Below are 11,701 nucleotides of genomic sequence, written 5' to 3'. Positions count from 1 at the left end.
TAAGTCAATGAGATTTCTCCAGAAAATCCCTGTCCTTGTTAATTATGCACTATACAGGAGCAGCTCAGCTCTTCTGACAAGAGAAACATGCGATTGTGGGCCCTATAGAATGTATAGTGCACTATCCTGCTGGAACCTTTTTTTCTGCCAAGGGCCATTTGGATATTTATTTTATCATTCACAGGCTATACAAAATAATCAGCTTAAAAATTAGCCCTTACTCGTGCCTTCTGATTGGCTGAACCTGGTCAAGTGACTTCACCGGCCAATCAGGCACTGGGATTGAGTGCCGGGGGGGGTTAAGCTTCACTTTGGTGGATATCTCATAGACAAGAGAGATATGTTTGGCTAATATGTCAAGCTGTCAAACACCCTACGTAATGTTAAGACTACAGTTTCATTGGAACAGGAAAAGACCAAAATATTAAAGCTTCTCCTTTAGTGTATCTTCTTTCTAAAGTTATCCCCAAAATGCTTCCATACTTTCAGTTTTTGAACTGAAAATGCAAAAATTACAAGAAAATATAAAAATCAGGTACTGTTGACGTGCACAGCCGGACACCTTTCTTACGTCCTCTTTAGCACAATACCCCTATCTTTTTAACCACCCGTTTCTGTCTCCCTTTTTTCAGTCGTCGTCGTCGTCGATGGGTACCAATAACTCAGGTGTGAAATGTTAGATACAAAATAATTTGTGAAAATCTTTCCTCTCTAGCATTTTGAAAATACTTCTATTGCTTTTGTGTTTACCAAGTAAAAAAGCAAGAGCCAGTGCCATTAAGGTTTTTGATGCTCATCTAAGTACTGGGCTATTGTCTGGGCCAGTGCACTATTGGGTAAAAGAGGACCAGGTAGTAAGGCAAATTGCTTGCCTCAATAGTGTGTGCAGCCTTTTAAGGTGGCTCATTTACTTGTTTTCTTTTTCTGCTTTACGAGCGACAGTGGTGGACTCTGTTGATTCCACATAGATGTGGCAGAGACCCTGGCAATGATGAGAAGACCTGACATTCTAGGACATGCCGTGATCCCTTGCAGCTGGTAAGACTAACATGAACTTGCGATCAGAGGCAAGATGGTCCATAGTTGTGCAAGCATTTGCAAAACCGCCATTGTGTGTGGCCACAGAGTGTGGGACCAGCCTTTGAGTGATCCTTTCAACCGGTGAGTATGAACATGTAGGTTTATTTTTATTGATTAAGTACCAACACCGTCTGTGCAGCTCTCTCTCCATGTCACCCTTTTGTCCCTTCCTCCCATCAAACAGTTCTGCTGCTCATAGTCCCTCCTCTTCCTCTTGTTCCTTTGCTAACACTGCTTCTTGGCCTCCCTGTTTCATTCCCCTTTTGCATGCTTCTCTCTGCTTATTTGCGTAAGTGTTGTGACCCCACATAAAAATTCTGTCACCCAGTCTGGTTCAGTCCTCCAGTACCTCCCCGCCTGGAAGTTATAAGGAAGATACTCCCCTTTGCCACTTGTTTCGCCAAGCATTACTTTTAACAACCCATACTGACCCCCCTTGCCCTTTCTCCCCTCCTTTTTTAACATAGCATTGCCAATTTAGTAACATTTTTCCCCTCGACCCATTCTTTCTTCCCTTAACCGTCTGATCTCAGTGGCCATGTTACAGCTAAATGCACTGCCAGCCTAAAATTTGTCAGGTCTGCCCATTTTTCCTGATGTAAAGACTCTGACCTTTATCAAGTCCTTGATATCTCGTCTTAGAGTGGGGATGGCTTTGTGCCTGCCCCGTGCATGTTTAAGCTCCCCCACTGTTTTAGCCTCTGCCACTTTTGCTGGCCGGGTGTTACGTTGATTTCCATCCTCTGATTAAAATAAACTTTCTTTTATTACGTCGAAACCTCCAACTCCTTTCTTTTAGATTCTAACCTCTTGTCATAGATACAATATATATAGGAGCAGCACAGCCCTTCAAATACATATGGACTGTCCTGTCAACCCTCCCTCTAGGGAATACCCTCCAATTAAATGACTGTGGAAGACTTTCTCCCGCCTGATGAACCAAGACAGGCTTATACTAGTCAATCAGCAGCTGCCCCTCAGCCCTAGCCTCCTGATTGGTTGGTGGTGTCACCTGACCGGTGCCGGCTTCTGATTGGTTGCTGGAGCCAGCCAATCAGCAGCTGCCCCTCAGCCCTAGCCTCCTGATTGGTTGTGTCACCTGACCGGTGCCGGCTTCTGATTGGTTGCTGGAGCCAGCCAATCAGCAGCTGCCCCTCAGTCCTAGCCTCCTGATTGGTTGGTGGTGTCACCTGACTAGGGTCGGCTTCTCATTGGTTGCTGGAGCCAGCCAATCAGCATCTGCCCCTCAGCCCTAGCCTCCTGATTGGTTGGTGGTGTCACCTGACCAGGGCCGGCTTCTCATTGGTTGCTGGAGCCAGCCAATCAGCAGCTGCCCCTCAGCCCTAGCCTCCTGATTGGTTGGTGGTGTCACCTGACCAGGGCCGGCTTCTCATTGGTTGCTGGAGCCAGCCAATCAGCAGCTGCCCCTCAGGCCTAGCCTCCTGATTGGTTGTGTCACCTGACCAGGGCCGGCTTCTGATTGGTTGATATTGCCAGCCAATCAGCAGCTGTCTCTTAGCCCTAGCCTCCTGATTGGTTGGTGGTGTCACCTGACCAGGGCCGGCTTCTGATTGGTTGCTGGAGCCAGCCAATCAGCAGCTGCCCCTCAGCCCTAGCCTCCTGATTGGCTGGTGGTGTCACCTGACCAGGGCCGGCTTCTCATTGGTTGCTGGAGCCAGCCAATCAGCAGCTGCCCCTCAGCCCTAGCCTCCTGATTGGTTGGTGGTGTCACCTGACCAGGGCCGGCTTTTGATTGGTTGCTGGAGCCAGCCAATCAGCAGCTGCCCCTCAGCCTTAGCCTCCTGATTGGTTGGTGGTGTCACCTGACCAGGGCCAGCTTCTGATTGGTTGATATTGCCAGCCAATCAGCAGCTGCCCCTCAGCCCTAGCCTCCTGATTGGTTGGTGGTGTCACCTGACCAGGGCCGGCTTCTGATTGGTTGATATTGCCAGCCAATCAGCAGCTGTCTCTTAGCCCTAGCCTCCTGATTGGTTGGTGGTGTCACCTGACAAGGGCCGGCTTCTGATTGGTTGATATTGCCAGCCAATCAGCAGCTGTCTCTTAGCCCTAGCCTCCTGATTGGTTGGTGGTGTCACCTGACCAGGGCCGGCTTCTGATTGGTTGCTGGAGCCAGCCAATCAGCAGCTGCCCCTCAGCCCTAGCCTCCTGATTGGTTGGTGGTGTCACCTGACCAGGGCCGGCTTCTCATTGGTTGCTGGAGCCAGCCAATCAGCAGCTGCCCCTCAGCCCTAGCCTCCTGATTGGTTGGTGGTGTCACCTGACCAGGGCCGGCTTCTCATTGGTTGCTGGAGCCAGCCAATCAGCAGCTGCCCCTCAGCCCTAGCCTCCTGATTGGTTGGTGGTGTCACCTGACCAGGGCCGGCTTCTGATTGGTTGCTGGAGCCAGCCAATCAGCAGCTGCCCCTCAGCCCTAGCCTCCTGATTGGTTGGTGGTGTCACCTGACCAGGGCCGGCTTCTGATTGGTTGATATTGCCAGCCAGTCAGCAGCTGTCTCTTAGCCCTAGCCTCCTGATTGGTTGGTGGTGTCACCTGACCAGGGCCGGCTTCTGATTGGTTGCTGGAGCCAGCCAATCAGCAGCTGCCCCTCAGCCCTAGCCTCCTGATTGGTTGGTGATGTCACCTGACCAGGGCCGGCTTCTGATTGGTTGATATTGCCAGCCAATCAGCAGCTGTCTCTTAGCCCTAGCCTCCTGATTGGTTGGTGGTGTCACCTGACCAGGGCTGACCAATCAGAAAGAGGCTATTTTCAATCATATTCCATGCCACTTTATTTTTCTTTATGAGCAACTATTTTTTTGATTTTATTTTTGTTATTAGTTTTTTGCTTGAAATTATGGGCACCAAGGTAGTTGCAACATGGCTAACAATTACCACCACATTTGCTATGGTATGGCAACAAGGCGGCAGTAGCCGGGTTTGAACTCACGGGCAACAGGGTGGACGTCCAACACCTTAACCACAACGCCAAGCTGCTGATGTCGTGATCTCTCCTTGTAGTGCAGTGGGTTAGGCGTTAGACTTTGGTTCTTGAGATTTTGGGTTCAATTCCCTATGGTTTATTTTCCATCTTTTTCTCAATCTTTTTTTTTTTTGTTCTGCATTTGGAAAGGGAGAAAAAGCGATTCTGAGCAACCACGTAGACCAAATCATAATCCATCTTGTCTGTGCCCTTAGAAGCTACCATTCTTTCGTTTATTTAGTGTGTTTGCTTGGAAGTCAGGCCAGCTAAAGGACCGTATTAGGGTAGAAACTAAAGGATTGCTTCTTCCCATCCTCCAGATCGCTCTCTGTAGCGTAGTGGTTAAGGTGTGGGACTTGAATGCTTCAGTTTCTGAGTTCGATTCCCATGGGCTTCACCTGGATTTGTCTTTATTGTTGTTTTTTTTTGCATTTGGTAGGGGAGAAAAAAAAAGCGATTATGAGCAACCACGTAGACCAAAACATAATCCATCTTGTCTATGCTCTTAGAAGCTACCATTCTTTGGTTCATTTAGTTTGTTTTCTTGGAAGTCTGGCCAGCTAAAGGACCTTATTCGGGTAAAAACTAAAGGATTGCTTCTTCACCACTTCCAGCACACTCTCTGTAGCGTAGTGGTTAAGGTGTGCGACTTGAACGCTTCAGTTTCTGAGTTCGATTCCCTTGAGCTTCACCTGGTTCTGTCTTTTTTTGGTTCTGGTTCTACCATTCTTTGGTTTATTTAGTGTGTTTGCTTGGAAGTCAGGCCAGCTAAAGGACCGTATTAGGGTAAAAACTTAAGGATTGCTTCTTCACAACATCCAGAACACTCTCTGTAGCGTAGTGGTTAAGGTGTGGGGCTTGAACACTTCAATTTCTTAGTTCAATTCCGTAGGGCTTCTCTTTTTTGTTGTTTTTTGTGCATTTGGTAGGGGAGAAAAAAAAAAGCGTTTCTGAGCAACCGCGTAGAGCAATAAATAAGCCATCTTGTCTTTGCCCTTACATGCTACCATTCTTTGGTTTATTTAGTGTGTTTGCTTGGAAGTCAGGCCAGCTAAAGGACCGTATTAGGGTAAAAACTAAAGGATTGCTTCTTTGCATTGCCAACTTTGGAACGCTCTCTTTAGTCTAGTGGTTAAGCTGTTGGGTATGTCTTTCTGTATTCAATTCCCTAAGGCTTCACCTTTACGTGGATCTGTTTTTGTTTTTTTTTTGCATTTGGTAGGGGAGAAAAAAAAGCGGTTCTGAGCAACCATGTAGCCAGTGTTAGCAAGCAGGCAGACCAATACACAAGCCACCCAGTTTATATATTTAAATTGAATGATTTAGTCAAAGGGCTTTGGGTCAGTTGGGAGTATTCAAATCTAACTGGAATGGGGTCTTTTTTTGTCACATTAAAAGCTGAGTGGAGTGGCATGTATAATATATAGCTAAGTCAATGAGATTTCTCCAGAAAATCCCTGTCCTTGTTAATTATGCACTATACAGGAGCAGCTCAGCTCTTCTGACAAGAGAAACATGCGATTGTGGGCCCTATAGAATGTATAGTGCACTATCCTGCTGGAACCTTTTTTTCTGCCAAGGGCCATTTGGATATTTATTTTATCATTCACAGGGTATACAAAATAATCAGCTTAAAAATTAGCCCTTACTCGTGCCTTCTGATTGGCTGAACCTGGTCAAGTGACTTCACCGGCCAATCAGGCACTGGGATTGAGTGCCGGGGGGGGGTTAAGCTTCACTTTGGTGGATATCTCATAGACAAGAGAGATATGTTTGGCTAATATGTCAAGCTGTCAAACACCCTACGTAATGTTAAGACTACAGTTTCATTGGAACAGGAAAAGACCAAAATATTAAAGCTTCTCCTTTAGTGTATCTTCTTTCTAAAGTTATCCCCAAAATGCTTCCATACTTTCAGTTTTTGAACTGAAAATGCAAAAATTACAAGAAAATATAAAAATCAGGTACTGTTGACGTGCACAGCCGGACACCTTTCTTACGTCCTCTTTAGCACAATACCCCTATCTTTTTAACCACCCGTTTCTGTCTCCCTTTTTTCAGTCGTCGTCGTCGTCGTCGATGGGTACCAATAACTCAGGTGTGAAATGTTAGATACAAAATAATTTGTGAAAATCTTTCCTCTCTAGCATTTTGAAAATACTTCTATTGCTTTTGTGTTTACCAAGTAAAAAAGCAAGAGCCAGTGCCATTAAGGTTTTTGATGCTCATCTAAGTACTGGGCTATTGTGTGGGCCAGTGCACTATTGGGTAAAAGAGGACCAGGTAGTAAGGCAAATTGCTTGCCTCAATAGTGTGTGCAGCCTTTTAAGGTGGCTCATTTACTTGTTTTCTTTTTCTGCTTTACGAGCGACAGTGGTGGACTCTGTTGATTCCACATAGATGTGGCAGAGACCCTGGCAATGATGAGAAGACCTGACATTCTAGGACATGCCGTGATCCCTTGCAGCTGGTAAGACTAACATGAACTTGCGATCAGAGGCAAGATGGTCCATAGTTGTGCAAGCATTTGCAAAACCGCCATTGTGTGTGGCCACAGAGTGTGGGACCAGCCTTTGAGTGATCCTTTCAACCGGTGAGTATGAACATGTAGGTTTATTTTTATTGATTAAGTACCAACACCGTCTGTGCAGCTCTCTCTCCATGTCACCCTTTTGTCCCTTCCTCCCATCAAACAGTTCTGCTGCTCATAGTCCCTCCTCTTCCTCTTGTTCCTTTGCTAAAACTGCTTCTTGGCCTCCCTGTTTCATTCCCCTTTTGCATGCTTCTCTCTGCTTATTTGCGTAAGTGTTGTGACCCCACATAAAAATTCTGTCACCCAGTCTGGTTCAGTCCTCCAGTACCTCCCCGCCTGGAAGTTATAAGGAAGATACTCCCCTTTGCCACTTGTTTCGCCAAGCATTACTTTTAACAACCCATACTGACCCCCCCTTGCCCTTTCTCCCCTCCTTTTTTAACATAGCATTGCCAATTTAGTAACATTTTTCCCCTCGACCCATTCTTTCTTCCCTTAACCGTCTGATCTCAGTGGCCATGTTACAGCTAAATGCACTGCCAGCCTAAAATGTGTCAGGTCTGCCCATTTTTCCTGATGTAAAGACTCTGACCTTTATCAAGTCCTTGATATCTCGTCTTAGAGTGGGGATGGCTTTGTGCCTGCCCCGTGCATGTTTAAGCTCCCCCACTGTTTTAGCCTCTGCCACTTTTGCTGGCCGGGTGTTACGTTGATTTCCATCCTCTGATTAAAATAAACTTTCTTTTATTACGTCGAAACCTCCAACTCCTTTCTTTTAGATTCTAACCTCTTGTCATAGAGACAATATATATAGGAGCAGCACAGCCCTTCAAATACATATGGACTGTCCTGTCAACCCTCCCTCTAGGGAATACCCTCCAATTAAATGACTGTGGAAGACTTTCTCCCGCCTGATGAACCAAGACAGGCTTATACTAGTCAATCGGCAGCTGCCCCTCAGCCCTAGCCTCCTGATTGGTTGGTGGTGTCACCTGACCGGTGCCGGCTTCTGATTGGTTGCTGGAGCCAGCCAATCAGCAGCTGCCCCTCAGCCCTAGCCTCCTGATTGGCTGGTGGTGTCACATGACCAGGGTCGGCTTCTGATTGGTTGCTGGAGCCAGCCAATCAGCAGCTGCCCCTCAGCCCTAACCTCCTGATTGGTTGTGTCACCTGACCGGTGCCGGCTTCTGATTGGTTGCTGGAGCCAGCCAATCAGCATCTGCCCCTCAGCCCTAGCCTCCTGATTGGTTGGTGGTGTCACCTGACTAGGGTCGGCTTCTCATTGGTTGCTGGAGCCAGCCAATCAGCATCTGCCCCTCAGCCCTAGCCTCCTGATTGGTTGGTGGTGTCACCTGACCAGGGCCGGCTTCTCATTGGTTGCTGGAGCCAGCCAATCAGCAGCTGCCCCTCAGCCCTAGCCTCCTGATTGGTTGGTGGTGTCACCTGACCAGGGCCGGCTTCTCATTGGTTGCTGGAGCCAGCCAATCAGCAGCTGCCCCTCAGCCCTAGCCTCCTGATTGGTTGGTGGTGTCACCTGACCAGGGCCGGCTTCTCATTGGTTGCTGGAGCCAACCAATCAGCAGCTGCCCCTCAGCCCTAGCCTCCTGATTGGTTGTGTCACCTGACCAGGGCCGGCTTCTGATTGGTTGATATTGCCAGCCAATCAGCAGCTGTCTCTTAGCCCTAGCCTCCTGATTGGTTGGTGGTGTCACCTGACCAGGGCCGGCTTCTGATTGGTTGCTGGAGCCAGCCAATCAGCAGCTGCCCCTCAGCCCTAGCCTCCTGATTGGTTGGTGGTGTCACCTGACCAGGGCCGGCTTCTCATTGGTTGCTGGAGCCAACCAATCAGCAGCTGCCCCTCAGCCCTAGCCTCCTGATTGGTTGGTGGTGTCACCTGACCAGGGCCGGCTTCTCATTGGTTGCTGGAGCCAGCCAATCAGCAGCTGCCCCTCAGCCCTAGCCTCCTGATTGGTTGGTGGTGTCACCTGACCAGGGCCGGCTTCTCATTTGTTGCTGGAGCCAGCCAATCAGCAGCTGCCCCTCAGCCCTAGCCTCCTGATTGGTTGGTGGTGTCACCTGACCAGGGCCGGCTTTTGATTGGTTGCTGGAGCCAGCCAATCAGCAGCTGCCCCTCAGCCTTAGCCTCCTGATTGGTTGGTGGTGTCACCTGACCAGGGCCGGCTTCTGATTGGTTGAAATTGCCAGCCAATCAGCAGCTGTCTCTTAGCCCTAGCCTCCTGATTGGTTGGTGGTGTCACCTGACCAGGGCTGACCAATCAGAAAGAGGCTATTTTCAATCATATTCCATGCCACTTTATTTTTCTTTATGAGCAACTATTTTTTTGATTTTATTTTTGTTATTATTTTTTGCTTGAAATTATGGGCACCAAGGTAGTTGCAACATGGCTAACAATTACCACCACATTTGCTATGGCATGGCAACAAGGCGGCAGTAGCCGGGTTTGAACTCACGGGCAACAGGGTGGAAGTCCAACACCTTAACTACAACGCCAAGCTGCTGATGTCGTCATCTGTTCTTGTAGTGCAGTGGGTTAGGTGTTAGACTTTGGTTCTTGAGATTTTGGGTTCAATTCCCTATGGTTTATTTTCCATCTTTTTCTCAATCTTTTTTTTTTTTGTTCTGCATTTGGAAAGGGAGAAAAAGCGATTCTGAGCAACCACGTAGACCAAATCATAATCCATCTTGTCTGTGCCCTTAGAAGCTACCATTCTTTCGTTTATTTAGTGTGTTTGCTTGGAAGTCAGGCCAGCTAAAGGACCGTATTAGGGTAGAAACTAAAGGATTGCTTCTTCCCATCCTCCAGATCGCTCTCTGTAGCGTAGTGGTTAAGGTGTGGGACTTGAATGCTTCAGTTTCTGAGTTCGGTTCCCATGGGCTTCACCTGGATTTGTCTTTCTTGTTGTTTTTTTTTGCATTTGGTAGGGGAGAAAAAAAAGCGATTATGAGCAACCACGTAGACCAAAACATAATCCATCTTGTCTGTGCCCTTAGAAGCTACCATTCTTTGGTTCATTTAGTTTGTTTGCTTGGAAGTCTGGCCAGCTAAAGGACCTTATTCGGGTAAAAACTAAAGGATTGCTTCTTCACAACTTCCAGCACACTCTCTGTAGCGTAGTGGTTAAGGTGTGGGACTTGAACGCTTCAGTTTCTGAGTTCGATTCCCTCGAGCTTCACCTGGTTCTGACTTTTTTTGGTTCTGGTTCTACCATTCTTTGGTTTATTTAGTGTGTTTGCTTGGAAGTCAGGCCAGCTAAAGGACCGTATTAGGGTAAAAACTTAAGGATTGCTTCTTCACAACATCCAGAACACTCTCTGTAGCGTAGTGGTTAAGGTGTGGGGCTTGAACACTTCAATTTCTTAGTTCAATTCCCTAGGGCTTCTCTTTTTTGTTGTTTTTTGTGCATTTGGTAGGGGAGAAAAAAAAAAGCGTTTCTGAGCAACCGCGTAGAGCAATAAATAAGCCATCTTGTCTTTGCCCTTACATGCTACCATTCTTTGGTTTATTTAGTGTGTTTGCTTGGAAGTCAGGCCAGCTAAAGGACCGTATTAGGGTAAAAACTAAAGGATTGCTTCTTTGCATTGCCAACTTTGGAACGCTCTCTTTAGTCTAGTGGTTAAGCTGTTGGGTATGTCTTTCTGTATTCAATTCCCTAAGGCTTCACCTTTACGTGGATCTGTTTTTTTTTTTTTTTTGCATTTGGTAGGGGAGAAAAAAAAAGCGGTTCTGAGCAACCATGTAGCCAGTGTTAGCAAGCAGGCAGACCAATACACAAGCCACCCAGTTTATATATTTAAATTGAATGATTTAGTCAAAGGGCTTTGGGTCAGTTGGGAGTATTCAAATCTAACTGGAATGGGGTCTTTTTTGTCACATTAAAAGCTGAGTGGAGTGGCATGTATAATATATAGCTAAGTCAATGAGATTTCTCCAGAAAATCCCTGTCCTTGTTAATTATGCACTATACAGGAGCAGCTCAGCTCTTCTGACAAGAGAAACATGCGATTGTGGGCCCTATAGAATGTATAGTGCACTATCCTGCTGGAACCTTTTTTTCTGCCAAGGGCCATTTGGATATTTATTTTATCATTCACAGGCTATACAAAATAATCAGCTTAAAAATTAGCCCTTACTCGTGCCTTCTGATTGGCTGAACCTGGTCAAGTGACTTCACCGGCCAATCAGGCACTGGGATTGAGTGCCGGGGGGGGTTAAGCTTCACTTTGGTGGATATCTCATAGACAAGAGAGATATGTTTGGCTAATATGTCAAGCTGTCAAACACCCTACGTAATGTTAAGACTACAGTTTCATTGGAACAGGAAAAGACCAAAATATTAAAGCTTCTCCTTTAGTGTATCTTCTTTCTAAAGTTATCCCCAAAATGCTTCCATACTTTCAGTTTTTGAACTGAAAATGCAAAAATTACAAGAAAATATAAAAATCAGGTACTGTTGACGTGCACAGCCGGACACCTTTCTTACGTCCTCTTTAGCACAATACCCCTATCTTTTTAACCACCCGTTTCTGTCTCCCTTTTTTCAGTCGTCGTCGTCGTCGTCGATGGGTACCAATAACTCAGGTGTGAAATGTTAGATACAAAATAATTTGTGAAAATCTTTCCTCTCTAGCATTTTGAAAATACTTCTATTGCTTTTGTGTTTACCAAGTAAAAAAGCAAGAGCCAGTGCCATTAAGGTTTTTGATGCTCATCTAAGTACTGGGCTATTGTCTGGGCCAGTGCACTATTGGGTAAAAGAGGACCAGGTAGTAAGGCAAATTGCTTGCCTCAATAGTGTGTGCAGCCTTTTAAGGTGGCTCATTTACTTGTTTTCTTTTTCTGCTTTACGAGCAACAGTGGTGGACTCTGTTGATTCCACATAGATGTGGCAGAGACCCTGGCAATGATGAGAAGACCTGACATTCTAGGACATGCCGTGATCCCTTGCAGCTGGTAAGACTAACATGAACTTGTGATCAGAGGCAAGATGGTCCATAGTTGTGCAAGCATTTGCAAAACCGCCATTGTGTGTGGCCACAGAGTGTGGGACCAGCCTTTGAGTGATCCTTTCAACCGGTGAGTATGAA

Source organism: Spea bombifrons, chromosome 3 (assembly GCF_027358695.1).
Source record: "Spea bombifrons isolate aSpeBom1 chromosome 3, aSpeBom1.2.pri, whole genome shotgun sequence".
In the NCBI taxonomy this organism is placed as follows: Eukaryota; Metazoa; Chordata; class Amphibia; order Anura; family Pelobatidae; genus Spea; species Spea bombifrons.
Note: the sequence above shows the minus strand (reverse complement) of the source record.